Below are 24,304 nucleotides of genomic sequence, written 5' to 3' on the forward strand. Positions count from 1 at the left end.
TTCTCTAACACACCCAAGCAACCCAACATTGGACCCAATTTGCTGCCCGTGTTGGCCCACAGGGCCATATTTCGGGACCACTGCCCTCAACAGCTATCAGTACTTGTACACTACAATGCCTCTCATTTACAAAATGAGTGGCAGCTTTTCCCAGTTTACATGTTAAAAGTCACACCATGATGAAAAGGCATCAAATGATAATATCTAATGTCATTTCTATAGATCTGTCAATTACAAACCCACAATTTCAGAGGAGTTAGAAGATTTAAAGCAGACATATCCAACAGTAAACAGTTCCTTATCGTTTCCTTTTGTACAGCACCAGTATTTCTGCATGATGGGCAAATGCTCAGACTATATTGGTGATATGCTTCATGGTTTAGTCTCTTTGATTTTATAGTCTACAGACTGCTTTACCTTAATTTAACTTCATAATCCTTTGTCTTCATTTCTTTTGATAGTTTTCCAGTCATTCTTAAGAAAGTTTAAAAAGTCCACACACATAACACAGTGCTTACAGCATGTCAGACGTACTGATTTTCTGGTGACTATGCTCTGCATTGTAAAATAATCTAACACCACAAGTGAATAGAGTTTGTAGAAACAACAATGTTATTGACTTGTTGCTCCTGTTCTATTTGGCTATTACCCTGGAGGCCACAATCAATAGACTTTGCACCCTATTAGACTAACAAATTCCAGGCTGTGGCTGGAACTGTGCCAAGTTCTGCAATAAAATCTATGGCAATCAAATGCTCTCATGGGATATGAACTGAACTGTAAGACAATTGTACGCACTAATTAAAAGATTTTTTTCCCCCACTAAGGGTACCACATACAGCACACGATAGCACACACATATATGGTTGTATGCAGATAGTACAGTACTGTGTGCTTATTTCTTTTTACAACCAGCTGATGAGTGACTTAGAGTGTTTACCAGCAAAACCCAAAATTGCAATATGCCCATCCCTTTTAATTAAGGGTAATGTTGCAAAATACTGCGAAAAAGCAAGTAGTTTAATCTTTTGTTTGTGGTGTATTCTACTTTAGCTGAAGCCTGCACTTTTTTAAATTGCTGCCTCATCAATGCAAAGCACTTCTATTTCTGATAGCCTTTTTAATTGAACACCCAGTAGTTTTGTACAAATAAGAGGTGACTTTATAAAACACAAAGGGATTATTGGAACAATGTACGCATTTGGAAATAACTTTAAAACAAAAATTGGGCCAACTGGTAAAAGACATACCAAGATTCTGACTGTTCATAATCACACATTTTACATTAAGCGTTACCTTGTTGATTAAAGAGAACTCACCTTGGTTTCAAAGGGCAAAACTAGCATTTTATGGGTTAATACTGTACAACCTTGACTCACTGGGGTATCTTTTTAAAAACATGCTAATTTAGGTAACCAAAGTGATTATTACTGCATTCAACCAAACAAAATTGCTAATCCTAACATGCAGAATGAGTGTTCATAGCTTTGAGATGTTGATCTGCTTTGTCATCTACCCACAATCAGTAAAAAAACAAAGCAGGAACAATTTAGCAATTGTAGTCCAGTTACCATAACCACTCCTGCAAATAAGAGTCAAAAGTTGGCCACTGGACCGTGACCATAGGGACAGAACAATCCCATGATGCTGCTGCAATGGCCAGTATGTCAAAAGATACCATTTCTTTCCCCTCCTCCCGCCCCCAGGTTTTTTCCGCCATTATTTCTCAAGCCTACTACTCCACATATTGTTCAGATCCTCCCCACTCTCCATCCTTCCAAACATTCTAACTATCCCGATCCAACCCACAACAGAGGCCTCATAAACATCCTTCTAACCACTATTCCCGCTTAGCTCAGGGTTCATTACACAAAAAATTAATAAATCAAAAAAAATTAAAAAGTGTGATCATAAGGCACTTTTTCCGTTGGTGATTGTTTGCTTTGGTTTGTGAGTAAGCAGTGTTTGTGAACCAGTGCCCTATGTTTGCACTGATAAAACTGGCTCCCTTGTCCTTGCAGCAAAGCCATAAACCCATGAAAATATCTGTCTACAAAACTGTCACTGGGATAAAGGACATGGTTTTAGCAGCATAAATACTGGTACCCAACGCAAGAAACACTGTTCTTCCACGATCTGAACTAAACAAGCACCCATAAAAAAAACTCCTGTAGAAAATGATGTTCGGGATTGTAATATGATAATTTTTATCGGTGGTGCTCGCAGGTAATTCACGAGAGATAGGAATGAGCTGGAATTTGCTGAAAAAAATAGCAGCGTGCGAACGACGCACAGTTATTAAAGTGCAAATCGGCCAGAAAGTTCAGGGGCTTAAGAGATATGCCATGAGGTGTGAATCTCCAGAATGTGCTGGTCTGGTCAATTTACCCTGCTCCACTGCATGCTTCACACAAACAGCATCTCGCCCTTAACCGCCCTGCTATTTTTGAGAACTTGCTGGATTTGCACATTAATCTTGAAACAGAAATTAAAGTCTAGTAATTAAGTGCATAAGCACCCTTTTAACGACGTGATAATTCTTAATGGCTGCCAATCAACCTCTCTTGCCCAGAAAATGAAAATTAAAACGCTGGAGTCTCATTCCTTCAGGTAGTGAATTGTTGCAAATTTTTAGAATGTAAAATTTTAATTTTTATTCTTACTTTTCCTTCCCGTCTTTTTTCTCTCTCTCTCTCTCTTTCTTTCCCTCTTTATTTCTCTATCGGTACCTGATTAGACTCGAATTCACACTCCTCCTCTGTCTTTCTCAATCCTTAAATCTCATTGGTTTGTTCCACTGTTCACGAAGGTCCCAGAGGTGCCCTGTTGCTCTTGCCACAAAGTTATCAGCTTGCACTTCTAGCAAGTTAGGGCGCAAACATCTTTTGAGTTGAAGGGTGTAGGAAAAAGGCGAACTAACACGTACGCTCTTAGATGCACCGCTCCAGCAAATTCCAGCTCATTACCTTGGATCTGGAATCATATACCAGTGAATCTTCCCTGGAGTTGCTCACAATGAGTCAGTGGACATGTTGCTACACTATGCAATGTATTATTGTATAATCTACACATTTCTCCAGGTGTGGCTCACAGAGCTCCTCCTGTAGCTTTTTGTTCTTCACCCCTCTCTGTGTGTTTTTGGTGCTGCATTTTCTCTTTCTCGCTATGCCTCTCTCACAGATCCCTTTATTGCCTCCCAAAAAAGTTACCAAACACTTTTCCGCGAAGACAATGCCTCTCAGCTCACATAGGCCTGTTTGTTGTGAACAAACACAGGGTCCAGACACTTTCCACAGACTACAGGAGCACTGGTTTCACATGACCATATTGTGTTAATCTAATTCATTTTATTTTATTTCCCCCACAGCTCAGGAGCAGGGCCACATACTTACCTGCAAAATTCTCGATATGGTGACTTTTCATGGGGCTCTGGCACCTCTTTGTAGTTGGCCAGCTAAAGATGGGGAATTGCGCAAAAAATCCAGATCTGGACCCATTGGTTTTTGGCACTGAGGTTGCTCGTGAACACTGGTGCATGAAGGACTGGAAAATATCAAGATGGTTCAACAAAGTTAGCTCCAGGAAAGAAACAAAGCTCAAGTCCCAGGCTCCTGAGAGGGCAGGCCTCTGTGTCAAAAAAATATTGGCCAGATTTCTTTGTGAATTGTCTAACCTTTTAATGTGCTAATGTTCTACATATTTTTTTTAGCAGCTTAAAGTTAGTTGGCTGAGAAAACTATATGGCTATGCAACGGTGCCAGAAAAAATTGTTTCAGCAATTTGATTGGCTTGCTTGCTTTGTGGTACTTGCTGATTCCATATTGGTAGCGTTGGGAGAGAATGAACAATTTGATTGGCTGGTTTTGTGTGGGTTACTGATTCCTGATTGGTGGCTTTTCATGGTTACATTAACAGATAGTAGTTACTTGAACTAATCAAAATGTGGAGTTTGCATTTAAGGTGTAGCGCACACTATACACTTGTAATTATATAGATGGATTACAACCCTCCCTCTTTGATATCGTATCCAGTGTTGATAGATTTATTCAACATGATATCAACACCCCTGTAAGAAAAATCACATTTTAGTCTATATGCTTTGATGCTGTGCGATACTCTTCTTGCATTGTGTAATTCATTTAATTCAGCACCTTAAATTGTTCCCAACACAACTTCCAGTAATGACAGACCTCTAACCACCAGTACTTCATCCCAGCTAAACATGCTCGTGCCACACACATCCTAAGTTTGGAACGACTAAATCTAAATTCCAATTATAATACAGGGCGTTGTACTTAATTCATGAGGTCACACCTAGCTTTACTGTGTACTGGAACCCTAGTGTCAACCTTAGCTTGAGCTACATAGCAACCTACATAATTACAAAATGCATGATACACGTAAATATAATTATAAATATAAAAGACTACCCAGGCATCAACCCAGTCTGGTCTAAGATCAGCTATTCCTTTTTGGTTCTAGACACGGTTTACCTCAAATATTCTACCAGTGTTATGAATGAGTGCAAAGTACTATACTTTCTAAAGGTCATTACAAAAAAAAACTCTGCCCACTCCCCTCCTGGGACTAAAGACATGTTTCAGTGATTGCAATGCTGAAATATGTGGCATAAGGCCTTAAACACTTTGGAATATATACACATCAGACTGCAATGTACAGTGGGTCAAAATTGTGCACTGTAAATTGTTACGGCATTTGACATAACCTGCCTGTCATAGAGTTTACAATTAAACAGTACTTCACAAACTAATCACCATTCACTCTTTTGGAAGTGTAATGTGCGCTGTAACTATGTTCGAAGTGCAGCGTATCAATCAATCTGGGGCTCGACATTAAATTGGTGCTTTAGATATCAGAGTCTATTTTTATTAGGCTTTCAAGAAAGTACATTCATATTTTATGAAGCTATTATACATATGGATAAATCTTCACATTTATTTTATGAAGATGAGGGTCTTTTCGAAGTGATTGTCTTTACAGGAAATATTTGCTTTCAATGTCACTACCAATTAATCTCATTTATTTACTAATCACATCAGATATGATAACAAATGAAGAGTGGTATTTCTGTTTATTCATTTTGCTTTCTCTCGCTATATCTATCTGTAACTACTGCCCTCAGGCTCTCACATTTGAAGTATTTTCTATGGAAATATGCTTCTGACCTCAACTCAAACCACAATTCCCCAAAACACCTTGTTGTAGCTTTAATATGTCTTTAAGTATGAATTTTACATCAGCTTTAAAATTTGAAAATTGGTCTTTTCCTCAAGTTGTTTATTTACTTTTCAAACATTTACGCTTAAACTAATGGATCACTGGCTCAACCCTTAACCTTTGTCGAAACGATAGTTACAGTGAGACACAAACATAAACTTTTAATTTTGCCTAAAAAAAACTCATGCTACCAATATTGCTCTTCTATAAAGTTTAAATCAAAATCCAGACAAACATAATTATGATCCCAATCTCTCTCTCTATATACACTTCAGATAATACCTAGGTATTTTTGTGTACTCAAGACAGCGGAGGCAGTTACAATAGTTATTAGTATGACAGGAAAAAACTGCCTTTTATGTTTAAATATGTGGTTTTACTCCACCCATTTAAAAAAAAGACTGACAAAGACAATGATGCTATTGTAATTCCATTTTAATTGCAGTAATGGGCGTACATTTGCCATCTCTTACATATTTGGCAAATATTAGTCCCGATATCTATCGGTATGACTAATAACATTTTCAAAATGAGAATACTGAAATTGGACCCGTGCCTAACCTAGCTCATTTTTTTTCCCTGAAAGTTAAATGCCCATTTTTGAATGAGGGGAGCACACAGCATTTACTACACTGTGCCCAAATGACTCTCAATCAAAGGAACCTTTGAGAACATGTTCTGGATCCAGGCCAATCAGATCATCTTCCTGTCTGTGCTGTAACAAAATGTGCCCCTGGTATGTAAGCCATGCCAGATTGAGCAGACAGGGCGACTGCAATCACAACCCAACCTGTCTTAGCCAAGCAAAAATGCTGAAGGGAAAATTACCTGCATGGCTCCAGACTGAATTAGGCTGCTTTTTTTTTAAACATAGCACGGTGTTTATTTTTTTCTCTCTCGAAAGCCATATCTGTCTCAAATGTAGTGTGTGCGCTAGTGGATGCGATCTGGACAAAAATGTTTGAAAAATGTAAGTAGTACTTTGAAAGAAATTTCAGTATCATACTATTATAATAAAATGCACCCCCCCTGCCCCCGCCGAGTCCCTTTGCACCAGGAACGCCAAAATGTATTAGGCTTAAATAGGTTCTGTTTATGAAAATAGCAGAATGAATGTTCAGAGTACTAGATTGGGGAAGGGTGAGTAAGAAAGAATTTTAGAAACAAGTTTGATCAGCTTCGTATGACATTTATGTAAGAGTACATACAACGGATCATGTGACAATCTGATCACAATGCATCATGCAGTAGAGTTAGCATTTAAAGTTATAGGTGAGGCTCATCAACAGTATTAAAAATTAGCATGTAGGCCAACAAGAGAGACCGCCTTAAACGTGTCTGAACAATCCCCAGATGGGTTATCAACTAAAGGAAAAACCGGATGTGAGATATACCAGGCCCATGATCTCAGTGGAAGCAAAGGATGGGGCTCTACAAATGGCCTCAGAGAGAAGGTAAAAAAAAAGGCCAGGTTGCCCACTCCTGATTCAGTGATCCTTACTGGAAAGTACATGGACTTGCAGTAAGGTTGGGATGGGGTCAGGTGTGATGTTCTCCACAGTCAAATGTCCCATTAATACTCATTATTTAAGCACACATAGACAAAGTGCCAGAGGGAGGAAAAAGGAGCGAAGAGGATAAACTGGAGCATACAATATACCCATAATCCGCAGTCCAGCACCTATTCAGCAGCCACTATAATTCTCTAGTCTTTGTACTCTTCAATCTTATGAAAAAAGATTTGAGAGTACCATTATCAACATCTTCCTTTCACAAAATTCCTTTATAAAATCTCTTCACCTGCTTTTCTATGTCTCCAAGGAAAAATTCATGGCACTAAAATCATCTGAATCTTTAATTGACTAAAGCCTATTGGTATCGTAGACAGGTAAATGATGGAAGGGAATGTATTACAAGGCTGTAAGAAATCAGAGGGGTTCTAAAATCATAAGCCCACACATCTTTTATTCTTCACAATGTACCCAAGTGTTGTGTTTTTGTTGTTTGCACTTTTGTCTTCTGCTACCCACAGAGTTTTGTCATATAAGCTCTTAACTTCTATTGCAGCTGTCAATTTATGCCATTCAAGACAGCACTTTCCGCCTCCAACTTCTGATGAATAGACACCCATCTTCCATTATGGCTGTCATTTGTTGTCTGGCTTCAAGCGAAGTAATGGGAAAGGGATAATCTTACAAGAAAATACAATGTGTGAAACCATCACTGACAGGACAGTTGTACTGAAAGATAATTTATAACATTTTACCAGGATATTCCCTATAAAAACACCTTACAAAGTGGAACCCCTTAAATAAGTTGTTTGCAAGCTGACTGGATCTTGAGCAAGATTGGATCTTGACAGATATTTCTAGAATACTGCAAGAATAACAATGAATTAAAAAGTTAATACAGATCTAGTCCTCTACCATTGAGTGATGAGATTTATTAACTCAGCTCCCATTTACTCTACAGCTTCAAATTAGCATCAACTGGTTTAGTATAAATGATGCAGACTTATTTATCCTGATGGTAGTCACGAATACCTCTTGGTCTTGATTGGGACTGTAAAACAGGAGATTTTTATCAGGCTAATTCCACCCCCCCAAAAACAAGTTCTGTTTTCCGTTTGGACAAAAGGCTCAGAATGTGTAATGGGCAGGGAATTTAATCCCCCCCGATACATGAACTCAATCAGTGAAGCCCCAGCTACAAACCCTGGGGACGCCACTTTCAGTTAAGACTATCTTGATGCAAACTGAATGCGATCTTCAGAGGCTGTAAGTATAAAAGTGCACTGCAGACATCTAGAGGCAGTTTATTGTATTGTGGCTCCTCTTTTAAATAGATTGTTGATAGACATAAAGCGGATAGGTTTTAAAAAAAAAAATAAACATGGCAGTCTGATATTGCAGCAACAAATTCACTGATGCAGCATGCCACATAAATATAAGAACGTGGGCTGGTGTGTGTGACTCTGTAAAGGTTGCAATCTCAGACAAGCAGATCAGTGGGAAGGTACTGCAAGCAAAGACTAGATGCTTTCCTAGACAATTTAAATGACAACTTCTGAGACAAGTTGCAATTGCACATTTCCCTGCAGCTAATTACAGAGGATATGATCAGGGCTATGGGAGTAGGCCACCTGAACAATCTTTTGCCAGGAGCAGCACCAGGCGTGCCTAAAAATGAGGTGCCAACCTGGGTAGCTGCATCACAGAACTAAATGCATGCTAAAAAGCAGAAGCAGCATGCTATAGACAGAGCTAAGTGATCCCATAATCAACGGATCAGATCAAAGCTCTGCAGTCCTGCCACATCCAGTCGCGAATGGTGGTGGACCATTAGCCAACTACAGGAGGAAGAGGCTCCATGAATATCCCCACCCTCAATGATGGTGGAGCCCAGCATGTGAGTGCAAAAGACAAAGCTGAAGCGTTTGCAATTTGCAACCATCTTCAGCCAGAAGTGCTGAGTGGATGATCCATATCAGCCTCCTCCTGAGGTCCCCACCACCACAGAAGCCAGTCTTCAGCCAATTCAATTCACTCCACGTGATATCAAGAAACGGCTAAGCGCACTGGATACAGCAAAGGCTGTGGGCCCCGACAACACCCCGGCTGTCGTGCTGAAGACTTGTGTTTCAGAACTAGCCGTGCCTCTAGCCAAGCTGCTCCAGTACAGCTATAACACTGGCATCTATCCGACAACGTGGAAAACTGCCCAGGGATGTCCTGACAACAAAAAGCAGGACAAATCCAATCCAGCCAATTACTGCCCCATCAGTCTACTCTCAATCATCAGCAAAGTGATGGAAGCAGTCGTCGGCAGTGCTATCAAGCAGCACTTACTCACCAATAACCTGCTCACTGATGCCCAGTTTGGGTTCCGCCAGGACCACTCTGCTCCAGGCCTCATTGCAGCCTTGGTCCAAACATGGACAAAAGAGCTGAATTCCAGAGGTGAGGTGAGAGTGACATCAAGGCATCATTTGACCGAGTGTGGCATCAAGGAGCTCAAGTAAAACTGAAGTCAATGGGAATCGGGGGAAATCTCTCCACTGGCTGGAGTCATACTTAGCATAAAAGGAAGATGGTTGTGGTAGTTGGAGGTCAATCATCACAGCCGCAGGACATCGCTGCAAGAGCTCCTCAGGACAGTGTCCTAGGCACAACCATCTTCAGCTGCTTCATCAATGATCTTCCCTCCATCATAAGGTCAGAAGCGAGGATGTTCGCTGATGACTGTACAGTGTTCAGAGCCATTCGCAACTCCTCAGATAATGAAGCAGTTCATGTCCACATGCAGCAAGGCCTGGCCGACATTCAGGCTTGGGATGATAAGTGGCAGGTAACAGTCGCACCACACAAGTGCCAGGCAATGACTAACTCCAACAAGTGAGCGCCTAACCACCGCCCCATGACATTCAATGGCATTACCATCGCCAAATCCCCCACCATCAATATCCTGGGGGGGGGGGTCACCATTGACCAGAAACTTAACTAGACCAGCCACATAAATAATGTGGCAATAAGAGCAGGTCAGAGGCTAGGTACTCTGCAGTGAGTGTCTCACCTTCTGACTCCCCAAAGCTTTTCCACCATCTACAAGGCACAAGTCAGGAATGTGATGGCATACTCTCCACTTTCCTGGATGAGTGCAGCTCCAACAACACTCAAGAAGCTCGACACCATCCAAGACAAAACAGCCTGCATGATTGACACCCCATCCACCTCCTTAAACATTCACTCCCTCCACCACTGGTGTAGAAACATAGAAGAAACATAGAAAAATAGGAGCGGGAGTAGGCCATTCGGCCCTTTGAGCCTGCTCCGCCATTCAACATGATCATGGCTGATCCTCTATCTCAATATCATATTCCCGCTCTCTCCCCATACCTCTTGATGCCTTTTGTGTCTAGAAATCTATCTATCTCCTTCTTAAATATATTCAGTGACTTGGCCTCCACAGCCTTCTGTGGCAGAGAATTCCACAGGCTCACCACCCTCAGTGAAGAAATTTCTCCTCATCTCAGTCCTAAATATCCTACCCCGTATCCTGAGACTGTGACCCCTCGTTCTAGACCCCCCAGCCAGGGGAAGCATCCTCCCTGCATCCAGTCTGTCTAGCCCTGTCAGAATTTTATACGTTTCAATGAGATCCCCTCTCATTCTTCTAAACTCTAGTGAATACAGGCCTAGTCGACCCAATCTCTCCTCATACGACAGTCCTGCCATCCCAGGAATCAGTCTGGTGAACCTTTGCTGCACTCCCTCTATGGCAAGTATATCCTTTCTTGGGATACCGTGTCTGCAGTGTGTACCATCTACAAGATGCACTGCAGCAACTCGCCAAGGTTTCTTTGGCAGCACCTCCCAAACCCGCGACCTCTTCCACCTAGGAGGACAAGGGCAGCGGGTGCATGGGAACACCACCACCTCCAAGTTCCCCTCCAAGTCACACACCATCCTGACTTGGAAGTATATCGCCGATCCTTTATCGTCGCTGGGTCAAAATCCTGGAACACTCTACCTAACAGCACTGTGGGAGTACCTTCACCACATGGACTGCAGCGGTTCAAGAAGTCGGCTCACCACCATCTTCTCGAGGGCAATTAGGGATGGGCAATAAATGCTGGCCTTGCCAGCGACACCCACATCCCATGAATAAATTTAAAAAAAATTCGGCTGGAGTATGATGCTGGTGTGGGAGTGAACAGGGGAAGGTGCCCTGAAAGGAGGGGGAAGTAAATAAACGTACATAAAATAAGGAAAACTAAGTATTAGCTACAAGAAAAGATTCGAAGGATGCTATTTTCAGTGTACTTGCAAAATTAGAACTTTCAATGTAAACTATATTTAAACGAGGCCAGGACTACAAGTATGTAGCCACAATGGAGTTAGAATGGGGGGAGGGGGGGTTAGTACTGATCACCAGCTACTGAAATGCAGAATTATCAACTGGCAATTTGGCAAGCTTCGAAACATTAAAAATAACACCCTGGACAGCCCAGTGGATCTCAAGGAGTTCCACAACACGAATAACAAAGTGATAGAACTGCCATAAGGGAATTATTAAAACTCTCGTGGGTCACAGGGGCACTAAAGGGTAGTAAATAGCATGTACTCCCTTACTTCTCCACTGACTACAGAGATCATTCAGCTTTCTGAAATTAACATAAAACGAGTTTAAACCGATGGTGTTGTAACATTTTCAAACGTCCGATGAGTCATAAAAATTTCCACAAATATAAATCTTAGCAAAGCAATAACAAAATCAAATAGTACGTTGTTGTTCACCGATCAGGGTTTTTCTCCCTGCCAATGTTCTTCCCTTCCTTTCCTTTCTATAGGCGTTTACTCTTATTTGGTTTCTGTACGACAGGTAGTGGTTGTGGTCAAGTACAGATGGTCTCAAATCGCTGCTGAGTCAGCTGATCTCACCTAAGGTAGCCTGAAGCTGAATTGCTCTCAGCCCTCCTGGGCAAGAGAAGGGAAAACACAGCCACAGTTTCTTCTCCTGATCACTATCTAGTGATCTTTGATGGAACTTCAGCCCGACAGAATCAAATGCATTCACAAGAAAATGGTTAATTTAAAAAAAGGTTAATTTAAAGAAAGGAATGGGCAGCAATGGGATGCTGGAAATCTGAAATATAAACAGGAAATGCTGCTAATATTCAGCAGGTCAGGCAACATCTGTGGAGAGAGAAACAGAGTTAATGTTTCAGATTGGCGACCTTTTGTCAGAACTGGAAAATGATACAGATGTAGCAGGTTTTAAGCAAGTAAAACAGAGGCAGGGAAAGAGGTGGTGGGGGGGGGGGTATTCCCATTCATGCATCAATGGAAGCTCGAGGAACAGCATCTGGTTTCAATTAGGCACTTTACAGCCTTCCAGACGAACATCGAGTTCAACAATTTCAGGTCAGTAGTAGCTCGTAATGATTCTGCTGTTGCCATTTGCACCTCCTCTAGACCTATCTTTTGAATCATTTCTTGTCCCATTAACACCGCCTTTTGCCTTGTACCATCATCCCTTTTGTCATTTAATCACTCCTGCCTTCCACCTTATCGGAGACCTTCCCTTTTGTTTCTTTCCCGACCTCTGTACTTGCTTAAAACCAGTTACATCTGTAACACTTTCCAGTTCTGACAAAAGGTCACCGACCTGAAACATGAACTCTGTTTCTCCCTCCACAGAGGCTGCCTGACCTGCTGAGTACTTCCAGCATTTTCTGTTTATATTCCGTGATGTGGTCTGGCCTACTGCATGCATGAAGAGTCTGGAACAAGCATGTAGAATTAGAGGCTGAAAATTTCAGGTGGTCAGTTTTCAATTAAAAAGAGTAACACATTTTTGATGAGATTTAATGAGGTTCTTCGTGCAAATTACATGCAAATACCAGGCTGTTGATGCAATTTATAGAAAAGCTGAATGTCTAGAGGAGTTTAAAAATGGCCCCATACCATTACAGCAAGGATTGCAGCTTTCAGCTGAAGGTTAAATGGAGGGGGTGAACACAGAAGAGAAAAACATTGAGCAAAATAAAATCTTCAACTGGAAGAGTTAATTGTAAGTCAAGGAAGGGCAGCAATAGGCGGCAGGTATTTGAATAGAGTGACTGCTCCTGTAATTGGGACTCATTCCATCTGGTCTTAATATTAAACCGTACGCTTTACTGAATAAAATCAATTCTTTCACTATTTCCACAGAAAATGAAATTTAATGGCCCGTAATTTGCGGACCCTATGGGTGCGTACACGCCCCTAAGGGCTGCGCAAGTTCCGGGTTTTCGCGCGCGAAATTTTTTTTGACAGATCCAATGCATCCCTGGGAAAAGGGCATCTGTGGGCAGAGAGTTGGGCTATTTGTCCAACTTCTTCCCAGCAAATGCCCGTGAAATTCTTATGCCTAGTAAAAGCAGGCGCAAGGCCTACTTTTACAAGCGCAAGAGTTTAAAAAAAACAATTAAAAAAAAAAATCATTTATACATTAAAACACCAGTACAATAAAGGTAAGGTTATTTTTAGCCCCTTTAAAACAGTCACATTTATTTTTCAAAATATTAAATTTTGCTTTAAATATTTAATTAAACGGCATTTTAATTAATTTTAAATAAGTAATGGTTTTTAAAAAATGTATTTGATGTGTAAATGTATTTTTGGGGGTATTCCCATTCATGCTTATGGGTTTCCGTACATACGGAATCCTCATAAGAATGAATGGGGATTCCCTTCTTTCATTGGTTGGGCCGGCCCACGTGATCCCAAGGACGCTTGCGAACCGCCTGTGCTCCTGGGATACGTGGGTCTCTACCCGTGGGTACCCAGAGAGGCCCAAGGCCACGAATCTCCAGACCTCCCAGACCACCAGGCATGTGGGCATTTTATTTGCGGATCAGATGCATTTCCCCGCGGGAAGCCTCCAACCGCAAATTCAGAGCCTATTTTAATTTGGAGAAGATCTTTGATGCATTGACCCCCATCATTTCGGGATGCATGAAGCTGCCATTAAAACACATATTTGAAAGTAATTTATTCAAAATGCCTAGAGAAGGTGATCTAGCTTTCCAAAATATCCTGCTACATTTCACAAAGCAAACTTTATATGACAACATTTTATGTATGTCAAAATAACCCAATTTCACCAAGTAAGACATAGATGATGGGTTGTAGTTGCATCATGACTTTAATTTTACTGTCTGATGATTCTCCAAATTAACTTAAAGGCTATATAAAAATAACACATGCAGAAAATAAGTCATGATAGTCACTGATTAAGTATCTTAGTGGGTTTCAATATGCACTTCTAAAAATGTGTGCTTCTCCTGCCTTCAAAAGTTACCAATTTGGGGACTTAATAATACTAGTGAGCCATGTTGCAAACTGTATGTAAGAACATAAGAATTAGGAGCAGAAGTAGGTCATACGGCCCTTCAAGCCTGCTCCGCCATTCAATAAGATCATGGCTGATCTTCAACCTCAACTCCACTTTCCCGCCCGATCCCCATCTCCCTCGATTCCCCTAGAGTCCAAGAATCTATCTGGCTATGTTCAGCTGTGATAGTCAGCATTTGTAAAAGTTCATTATCGAGGTTCACAATCCAATGTCTTAACATCACAGTCTTTGTTTTTGTTGACTACTATAACCACCCCCCTTTCCCAAAATTGTTATTTATTTAAAAGTTTGGGTGTGTCCTGGAATTTTGTGGTAAATCAAAATAAGTAGAATTATGTTTTCAATTTGCCCACAAATCAGACACTTCTTTTTTGCACTAACTGTACCAGAGCACAACCGGAATTTTTTTCATAAATGACATGTTTTCCCCTCATAAATAAGCTTGACCGTTTATTGCAATTTATAGAGATTGAGAAAATGGCCCTACATTTAGCATTAGAAATGAGGAACTCTCTTTTTGCTCAATTTTATCAGCAAAGGGTCTATTTTAATTTCACCATACGGTGAAATCCTGACAGTGTTGTGATTGAGCGTCCATGTACCAATCAGGATGCTCATCATATTTTATAGTGCAGAAAGAAGAAAGCAGTAATATCACATAAGCTTGGATTAGCAGCTGCCGTGTTTCATTTTCAGGAATGGAAATTGTCTTTTGATACCTGCAAAGCTGAGCAGAGATTTTCCCTCAGTCATCAATTATCTGCAATCTATTGAGAAACAGTAGCAGTGTTTCTCCTGATGTTTAATGGAAAAATGTTGTCATTTCACACAAAACTACAATTTGATTGCATACTCTGGAAAGCCTGTGAATGACATTACTGCGGAAAATTCAGTTTACCCGGTTACCGGCATATTTTAGTGCCATTAACAACTTTTCAGAATTAAGTTACATTGTAAACAGTTTATACAATGCATTATTTACAACATTTGTATTTTTAAAAAATGAAGAATATGGGGTAGAGTTTCCACTCAGTTGCACTGGCTTTTCGGCGCAATTCGCCTGAATTCAGCGTAACATATCGCAAAATATTAAGCGCAAATTACGTTCAACGCAAATCGAGTTTCCGCATTCTTTTTCGCTAGTTTAAAAAAAACATTGCGTTCGATGCCGGCCCCGCCCACAAAACTGGCCACACCCCCAGGATGAATTCATCACCATTTTCAGCTGTATTCATCGAGCTGCATCAAGTTACCACGCTTAAATATATCAAGCAATATTTTTTGAAAGCAAATTTCCCCCCCCAAAAAAATTACCTTTTAAAACACTGGTTCATGACAGATTTTGCGTTTGGAGATATGCATGAGAGTTTGCGCGGAAATGCGAGAAAAAAAAAACTTCTCGAAACATAGAAGATAGGAGCAGGAGTAGGCCATTCGGCCCCTCGAGCCTGCTCTGCCATTCAATGAGATCATGGCTGATCATCCAAATTCAGTACCCTGTCCCTGTTTTCTCCCCATATCCCTTTAGCCTTAAGAAATATATCCAACTCCTTCTTGAATATATTTAATGAATTGGCCTCTACTGCCTTCTGTGGTAAAGAATTCCACAGGTTCACCACTCTCTGGGTGAAGAAATTCCTCCTCATCTCTGTCCTAAATGGCTTACCCCTTATCCTTAGACTGTGACCCCTGGTTCTGGACTCCCCGACCATCGGGAACATCCTTCCTGCATCTAGTCTGTCCAGTCCTGTCAGAATTTTATAAGTTTCAATGAGATCCCCTCTCATTCTTCTAAACTCCAGCGAGTACAAGCCCAATCGACCCAATCTCATCATACGTCATTCCTGCCATCCCAGGTATCAGCCTGGTGAATCTTCGCTGAACTCCTTCCATGGCAAGAACATCCTTCCTCAGATAAGGCGACCAAAACTGCACACAATACTCAAGATGTGGTCTCACCAAGGCCCTGTACAACTGCAGCAAGACATCCTTGTTCCTGTACTCAAACCCTCTCGCTACGAAGACCAACATACCATTTGCCTTCTTAAGCGCCTGCATGCTTACTTTCAGCGACTGGTGCACAAGGACACCCAGGTCTTGTTGCACTTCCCCTTCTCCCAATCTATTGCCATTCAGATAATAATCTGCCTTCCTGTTTTTGACACCAAAGTGGATAACCTCGCATTTATCCACGTTATATTGCATCTGCCATGCTTCTGCCCAATCACCCAACCTGTCCAAATCATACTGGAGTTTCTCGGCATCCTCCTCACAGCACACGCGCCTACCCAGCTTTGTGTCATCTGCAAACTTGGAGATATTACATCTAGTTCCCTCGTCTAGATCATTTATATTGTGAATAGCTGGGGTCCAAGGACCGATCCCTGCGGTACCCCACTAGTCACTGCCTGCCACTCGGAAAAAGAGCCATTTATTCCAACTCTTTGCTTTCTGTCTGCTCACCAGTTCTCTATCCAAGTCAATACCTTGCCCCCAATCCCATGTGCCTTAACTTTACACGCTAATCTCTTATGCGGGACCTTATTGAAAACCTTCTGAAAGTCCAAGTACACCACATCCACTGGTTCTCCCTTATCTATTTTACCAGTTACATCCTCAAAAAATTCCAGATTAGTCAAGCACGATTTACCTTTTGTAAATCCATGTTGACTTTGTCCGATCCTGTCACTGTTTTCCAAGTGCTCTGCTGTTACGTCTTTTATAATGGACTCCAGCATTTTCCCCACTACTGATGTCAGCCTTACCGGTCTGTAATTCCTTGTTTTCTCTCTACCACCTTTTTTGAATAGTGGGGTAACATTAGCTACCCTCCAATCCATGGGTACTGTTCCAGATTCTATCGAATGTTGGAAGATGACCAGCAATGCATCTACTATTTCTAGGGCCACTTCCTTAAGTACCCTAGGATGTAGATTATCAGGCCCTGGGGATTTATCGGCCTTCAATCCCGTCAATTTCCCTAAAACCATTTCCCTACAAATACTGATTTCTTTCAGTTCCTCCCTTTCATCAGACCCTATGTTCCCCGACATCTCTGGGAGGTTATTTGTGTCCTCCTTTGTGAAGACAGAACCAAAATATGTATTTAATTGGTCTAAAATGTGCGCAATTTGCGCTCAGACCGCCAATTGTGCCCAAAGCAGAAACTCTACCCCGATATATATAATAAAAGAATATTTCAATGCATTACTTTTTGCTCTCTAATATGTCTGCAGAAAATTTTCACAGCATGTCTTGAAGTATTGTAAATTAGAGGCAGTAAGCTCTTAGTCTACTAAGGTTGATTTTTCAAGGGTGTTTAATGGGTAATGCTTTCAATCAAGCAAGATGACAGTGTTGCCACAAAAATACTTTTGAAACATCCCAAAGAAAATTGGCACTAGTTCTATATTTTTAAAACTAGGACAACAGTGGAGCTAAAAGGCTCCGTTAGATTTTTTTTTTTATAAAAAGAGTGGTGCCCATCAGAGGCAGCGGGACTGATTATGAACAACAAATGATCAAATTGCTATTTTCTGTAGTTAGAGTGAATTGATTATTTTTTTTAACAGACTACAATGGACTCCTGTAAAACAATCCAGTTTTCACCTCTTCTCAAATCACATGGTACAGTATCAATTCTCACCAGAGCATATTATAGACACACAGGAGCCTGTCTTCCATTTGAAACAGGGTTACATTCACTAAAAATCTAACTCCAAGCGTATCAATAAGCAAGTAAAAAGTTCTCAAGTTCGCATATATATTCTAAAAAAATAACACATCCTGAAATCTGCTGCAAGGGAGTAACACATCTCAAGGTTGACAGGATGTTGATAAATTGCTCTTGCAGTTTCTGTTTCGTCAGGCATATTCTCAGGCAAAGTTCAAACCACAATTTGACTCAACATTATACTCTAGTAAACTGCAATTTCTTTCAGCAGTTCCCTCCTCCCCTTCCTCCTTCCATATCTCCAAAAAAAAACCTGCTTTAAAGGGAATTGTATATGTGAGATTGTTGGAAGTTCTATTATTAATGCTTGGTAAATTAATATGCATATTAAAGCTACTAATATTTCAAAATAGATTTAACTGAAAATAGATGGCTAGTTACCCCAATGGCTCACTTGGTTAATGCACTGAGTCACTAAGCCATAAAGGCCAGGAAGGTCTCAGTTTGATCCCAGGTCTGTGGGGAGTAAGTTGATTACAGCAGGGGAAGTGGTAGAGGTACTGAAAATGGTCTGTGTTCCTGGGTTAAGGGGAAGAAAAATCAATCTACATTCCTGGTCCTGATCGCTATCTAGTGACTCCTACTAGGAGTACATGTGTGTGGACATTGGGTGTGGACAGGATAGAGCTCAACTGCACTGCCACACACACTTGAACAGCCTGAAAAACATTTACTGTTTACATTCGCACTTGAAGAATGGCCCTTAAGCAAGGTACTGGAGGGTGGCTACAGCTCACGGAGCCATACCCCAGGCAAGGAGTCAATGCCTTTAGAAGAGGAGGAGGAGGAGAAATTGACAAGAGGAAAAAAAAGGAAGGCACACAGCCACCATTTTCAATGTAGACAGGCTGAGAGAACACTGTATGTACAATCTTTGCTAATTGCAATCTGACCCCATTTTGTTCGACACGGGGAGTACAGACATAGCATGATCATATGTCTTTGCTTGGAATGATGCCTGACCTAGGGGTAATGTGGAGATGGGATTAGCTGCATATTAGGCATAAATCATATACATTTCAGTGGGGGACGAGGATATGATTGACTTTCATTTCACATTTTCAAAAAAATAACGCCACTCTCAAATCACTGAAAGTTGTAATTAAAATTATATTTTAAACCCCAAAATATTTAAAGGAGTCTCATTGTCTTTCAGACATCTTTGGCCAGGTGGGATGCTGTTAGGAGAAGTTTACATAAAAGCTTAAAACAATAAGAGCTGTTGTCATAGCAATCATGTTTCCATGCCAAAAGACTGGTCTGCTCTAAGTACCACTGGAATGATGTCATGACATCTTGATGTCATTATGTTTGAGAGACAATTTATGAATTTGAGTTGTTTTGAGTTTAAAATCAGAAAGTAACTTGTTTCATCCAACCACCACCTCAGCTCTTGACTTTCTTTCAAAGGACAAAGGCACTGTCCAAAAGTAGAGGTGTGATGGAAGAGTGTAAAGGGCGGGGGAAGAGAGAAAATGGTAACCTCTATGATCTTCCTGAATATTCCTGATCCACAAGTACCAGTGAGCACAGAGGACTGGAATTAAGATTAATCAGCTGATAGCATTGCTTTTCAAGCTGGCTACAGATTCAGAAAACTTTTGTTCGTGTCAAAGTTTAGGTTTTCTGCTTGGTTTGATTTGTAAGACCTTGCACAGTAGATTTAAAAATGTAGTCAGCTTAAACTTGCTGGAGCAACAGTAATTTATTGGTGGCCGCTGCAAGATACTTTAAGCATATATTATTCTAGTACAGGAAAGTGTTATGAAAGCAATGGCTCAGTGGTTAGATGTATCATATGATGTGGAAAATCACCCATACATACCAGGAGACTCCCAAATGTAATTCTTGGTCTGAGCTAAGTTAGCTGATCTGAGTTGGGGTGAGAGTCGGTACGTTACAATTGGCTCCAGCGTCTCTCAAGCTAAAATAAAATTCCTGCACCTGATCACTAGCCACGATCCGCTGTTGCAAAGTACTCATTCGAGGACGGGATCAGACTTGGCTCTAATCGCCCCACAGTTAAATAATCTGTTGACGTCACTGAACTGGCTTACGCATGATAAATGTCCGTTTGGGTAAGGTCCTAAATGGTTGTCAACACCAGTGGAACCATACTCCAGCATGAGTCACAGTCTTCAGAAGAGAAGGGTAGGGAAAAAAAACCAAAGACAGCAATGGCTGCCAAAAGCACAGTGAATAAGTACTGAATCTGCAAATCAACAGGAATGTCCTCCAACAGGGTTACAAAACACATTTAAAAAAAATTACCTTCAGCATTACAAATTGCACAAGTTTGGATAACTCACATAATTCCAGTAAAATTAACAGGATTTAGTTTTGGGAGAAGGGAAGATGAGAATTGATCTAATTCTAAAATAAGTTATTTACATCAACACATATCCAGGAAACTTGATCCCTGAAGAAAATCAACTGAGAAGACTTCTGTTTGGAGAAAGAGAGGGAGAGAGAAAAAAAAAGAGCGAGTGAGAAAAATATATTAGAAAAAGTGAGAAAGAGAGAGGAGAGAAAGATCGATCTGAAGTATGGTATGTGGCATACGCCTTCATTTGGAGATGTCTCTTGGACCTAGAATGTGCGGAACTTGTCTTTGTTTGTTAGTCAAAATATTAAATGAGGCCCTGTCCCGTAGCAATGTGTCTGAGCCCATGACAGAACTAAGCAGTGGCCTAAATAAAACTGCATATCCTCTCCAGAGAAAAATTTAGAGCAATAGTGTTCAGTCAACTATTCCAGGGGTTGTTTTTCAGATGGTAAGGTAAGCTCTACAAAGTAACCCTATATCTTGACAATTAGCAAAATAATCTACTAACTTCCCCAAGTACTGTTTTGAGTCTAGAGGGCTAAAAGTTTCAGCCCAATGTGACAAAAACAGATGGAGTGATTTCGCTTCCAAGTCCTTGCCTATTACAATAGCAGAGAGCCCTCTCGACATCCATGTTGTCAAATTGGTGAAGAATTGGGTCAAAAGATTAAAATGTTATTTCTGAGCCTTATGGCACCAATTTGAGGATAAACTTAGGAGATGAAAATAACATAAGTAGTCAGATGAGAAAAACCATTTGGCTTGTTAAAGCTGTAGTGCATTAACTGTCCCATCATGGTACCTAATCTATTTTGAACCTTGCTCGGTAGATTATTCCAAACATATATGATTCCAAGTAAAGAAACGATGATGCTAAAGGTCAACTATATCTTCATGATATTTGATAGATGATGCATGTTATTAGAGCATGAAGACCACCAACTCACCTCAACAAGACCAGTGCTAAATGCAGTTAGTCTTCCAAGACTAGCTACAGATTAACTGTTACAGTATTAGGAACAAAACTACCCCCGTTTCTGGGAGAGAATTTCTTTATGTGGAAGTTTGAGGAAAAGGGTTTTTCGAAGCAACGGAAGCTCAGCAAATCATAACGCTTGTGGAAAATAATTGTGATAAAAATCAAACGATTATTTTCCTCTTTATTTTCATGATCATCTTTTGGATCAGTAGAAATGAGGGATAAAACATAAAATAAATTGCTTTGCCAGGTAAAGGAGAGCTTAGTCAGCTCATCAGTGTTCTTCTTCTTAGGCAGTCCAACAGAACCGAGGCTGACTTGCTTCCACATTAAAAATGAGTTCTCAGGTGACTGATGAGTCCAATGCGGGACCTACAGTCTCTGTCACAGGTGGGGCAGACGGTGGTTGAAGGGGTGGGTGGCTGGGGTGCTTGGGTTGAAGTGCGCTCCTTGCGCTTGGCTTCCGCTTGCTCCCGGCAAAGAGACTCGAGGTGTTCGGCACCTTCCAGGATGCTTCTCCTCAGTGTACTAGCGTACAAACAGTACAAGCTCTTGCACCAAGTGAACAGGTCATTTTGTGAGCAATTGTATTTGTAAAAAAATATCTTGAGGACCATGTCCTATGAGGTCTCCTTCTGGGACAGGATCAATATATTTTCGCAGTTTTGGTGCGTCGCAGAGTTGTCCACACTACCAGTTAAAAAGGGCAACCTGTCTGTCCTACACCAGTACCCTATTTTAGGGCATCACTACATGCTAACCAGGTGCGCCTTGTTTGCTGATTTAACTGACCACCACACCGTCATCTGTTCATGAGAGGAAAAAACATAGCTTTAAGATAAGAACTGGATGTCCTTCATTGTTAACCAATAAACTGTGGAACTCTACCTCCTTCAGCCTTCCCTTCCTCCTACAATCTAAATGCTTTTAAAATCGAAGCTTGAGGTCATCTAATGACTAATTTTTGATTTAGCTCCTCTTCGTAACCTCTTCAATCTGAAAGTGCTTTGTATTATGGACCTGGGATTTGTAAATATATTAAAAACATGGATTTAGTATTCAGGTCAGGAACTGACCTTACCCCCTGCTGGTTCATTTTTGTTAAGTTTGTTTTTATGGAGTGTGGGTGTCGCTGGCAAGGCCAGCATTTATTGCCCATCCCTAATTGCCCTGGAGGAGGTGGTGGTGAGCCGCCTTCTTGAACCGCTGCAGTCCGTGTGGCAAAGGTATTCATTCCCACAGTGCTGTTAGGGAGGGAGTTCCAGGATTTTGACCCAGCGACGATGAAGGATCGGCGATATACTTCTAAGTCAGGATGATGTGTGACTTGGAGGGGAACTTGGAGGCGGTGGTGTTCCCATGCGTCTGCTGCCCTTGTCCTTCTAGGTGGAAGAGGTTGCGAGTTTGGGAGGTGCTGCCGAAGAAGCCTTGGTGAGTTGCTGCAGTGCATCTTGTAGATGGTACACACTGCAGCCACGGTATGCCGGTGGTGGAGGGAGTGGATGTTTAAGGTGTTAGAGGGGGTGTCAATCAAGCGGGTTGCTTTGTCCTGGATGGTGTCGAGCTTCTTGAGTGTTGTTGGAGCTGCACTCATCCAGGCAAGTGGAGAGTATTCCATCACACTCCTTACTTGTGCCTTGTAGATGGTAGAAAGGCTTTGGGGAGTCAGGAGGTGAGACACTCGCCACAGACCTGACCTGCTCTTGTTGCCACAGTATTTATGTGGCTGGTCTAGTTAAGTTTCTGGTCAATGGTGACCCCCAAGATGTTGATGGTGGGGATTCGGTGATGGTAATGCCATTGAATGTCAAGGGGAGGTGTTTAGACTCTCGCTTGTTGGAGATAGTCATTGCCTGGCACTTCTGTGGCATGAATGTTACCTGCCACTTATCAGCCCAAGCCTGAACATCATCCAGGTCTTGTTGCATGCGGGCATGGACTGCTTTATTATCTGAGGAGTTGTGGATGGCACTGAACACTATGCAGTCATCAGCAAACATCCTAATTTCTGACCTACTTGTGTTCATGTGCCGGCTATGTTCAAGGGAGCCCAATTTCAGGAAGGGGGCCTCAAACAAGCATGCGCAAAGTGCCTAACGCCTGTTTCAGATGTGTGCCCTGGATGGCTATGCTGGAGCTTTTACAGATATGGCTGGTGGTGCACTTTCGGCGTGGAATATGCACGCACACGCTGCCTGCCATATTAGACGCAAGGGCTCCCATTTTAAGCGTCGTCAAAGAGTCTCTCGGCCAATATATGATGCCTAATACTGAAGACAGGGCACATGAAGGATGTTCCTGATCAACAGTGTTCCTCAATAGTCAGAGTCTTTCTCTCAGTATTGAGAAGCAATTCCATCTGGTGATACAAAATTCGACCATGAAATTTGATGTGGCAATATATTCCTGTACTGCAAATGTGACTAAAGTCCATCGTTGGAACATAGCAACAGGAGTAGGCCATTCAGCCCCTCGAGCCTGTTCCACCATTCAATTAGATCATGGTTGATCTGTATCTCCTTGGTTCCGTAACCCTTAAGACACTTGCCTAACAAAAATCCATGAATCTCAGTTTTGACATTTTCAATCTTCCACACAATCAGTCTCCATTACTTTTATCTGGGCATGGGGGTATCCGTAATTCTCAAGCTTCTCCGCAAAGATTTCCCAGTGAGTCTAAAAATGATAGAATTCCATGGATATCATTAAAGAATCTGCATTAAGCAAAAAAGTGGTTCCAGGGAGCTTTGCCTGATGCAATCGGTTCATCCTTGCAACGACTTCAGGCCAGCAAATAGGCCTCTCAGGCAACTTTGTCTATTTGCCGTAACGAAATTAAGGGTTCTTAATTCTATTGCATGCCTCATCTCCTTATCACAATATTTTTAACCAGTTATCAAAATAAACACACTTGATATATTATCTTGGATTAACAATTTTTTTTACTGGGTGCTCCTGGTGGCCAGGCTTAGTGAATCTGGAAAGTTTATCTTGGGGTTGCCACCGACTACATGAGGCATACAAATTAGGAGTCAGTGACATCAGAACAGCACTTAACTCCAATTTTACAGCATTTTCAGTTCTTCTTGGCAGTACGGGAGAGAAAACTGAAAGTAAATCCCCGAGCTGC

The 24,304-nt window shown here is 41.4% G+C and overlaps 1 protein-coding gene across 5 annotated transcripts in view; it reads right to left on the bottom strand.

Annotated features, from left to right (window-relative positions):
• Window positions 1-24,304, bottom strand: part of vti1a (vesicle transport through interaction with t-SNAREs 1A) — a 329,428-nt gene that overhangs the window by 26,709 nt on the left and 278,415 nt on the right. The window lies entirely within an intron of this gene.

The sequence above is a fragment of the Somniosus microcephalus genome, chromosome 8 (genome assembly GCF_052327205.1).
Source record: "Somniosus microcephalus isolate GS21.2 chromosome 8, FLI_Smic_1.0, whole genome shotgun sequence".
Taxonomy (NCBI): Eukaryota; Metazoa; Chordata; class Chondrichthyes; order Squaliformes; family Somniosidae; genus Somniosus; species Somniosus microcephalus.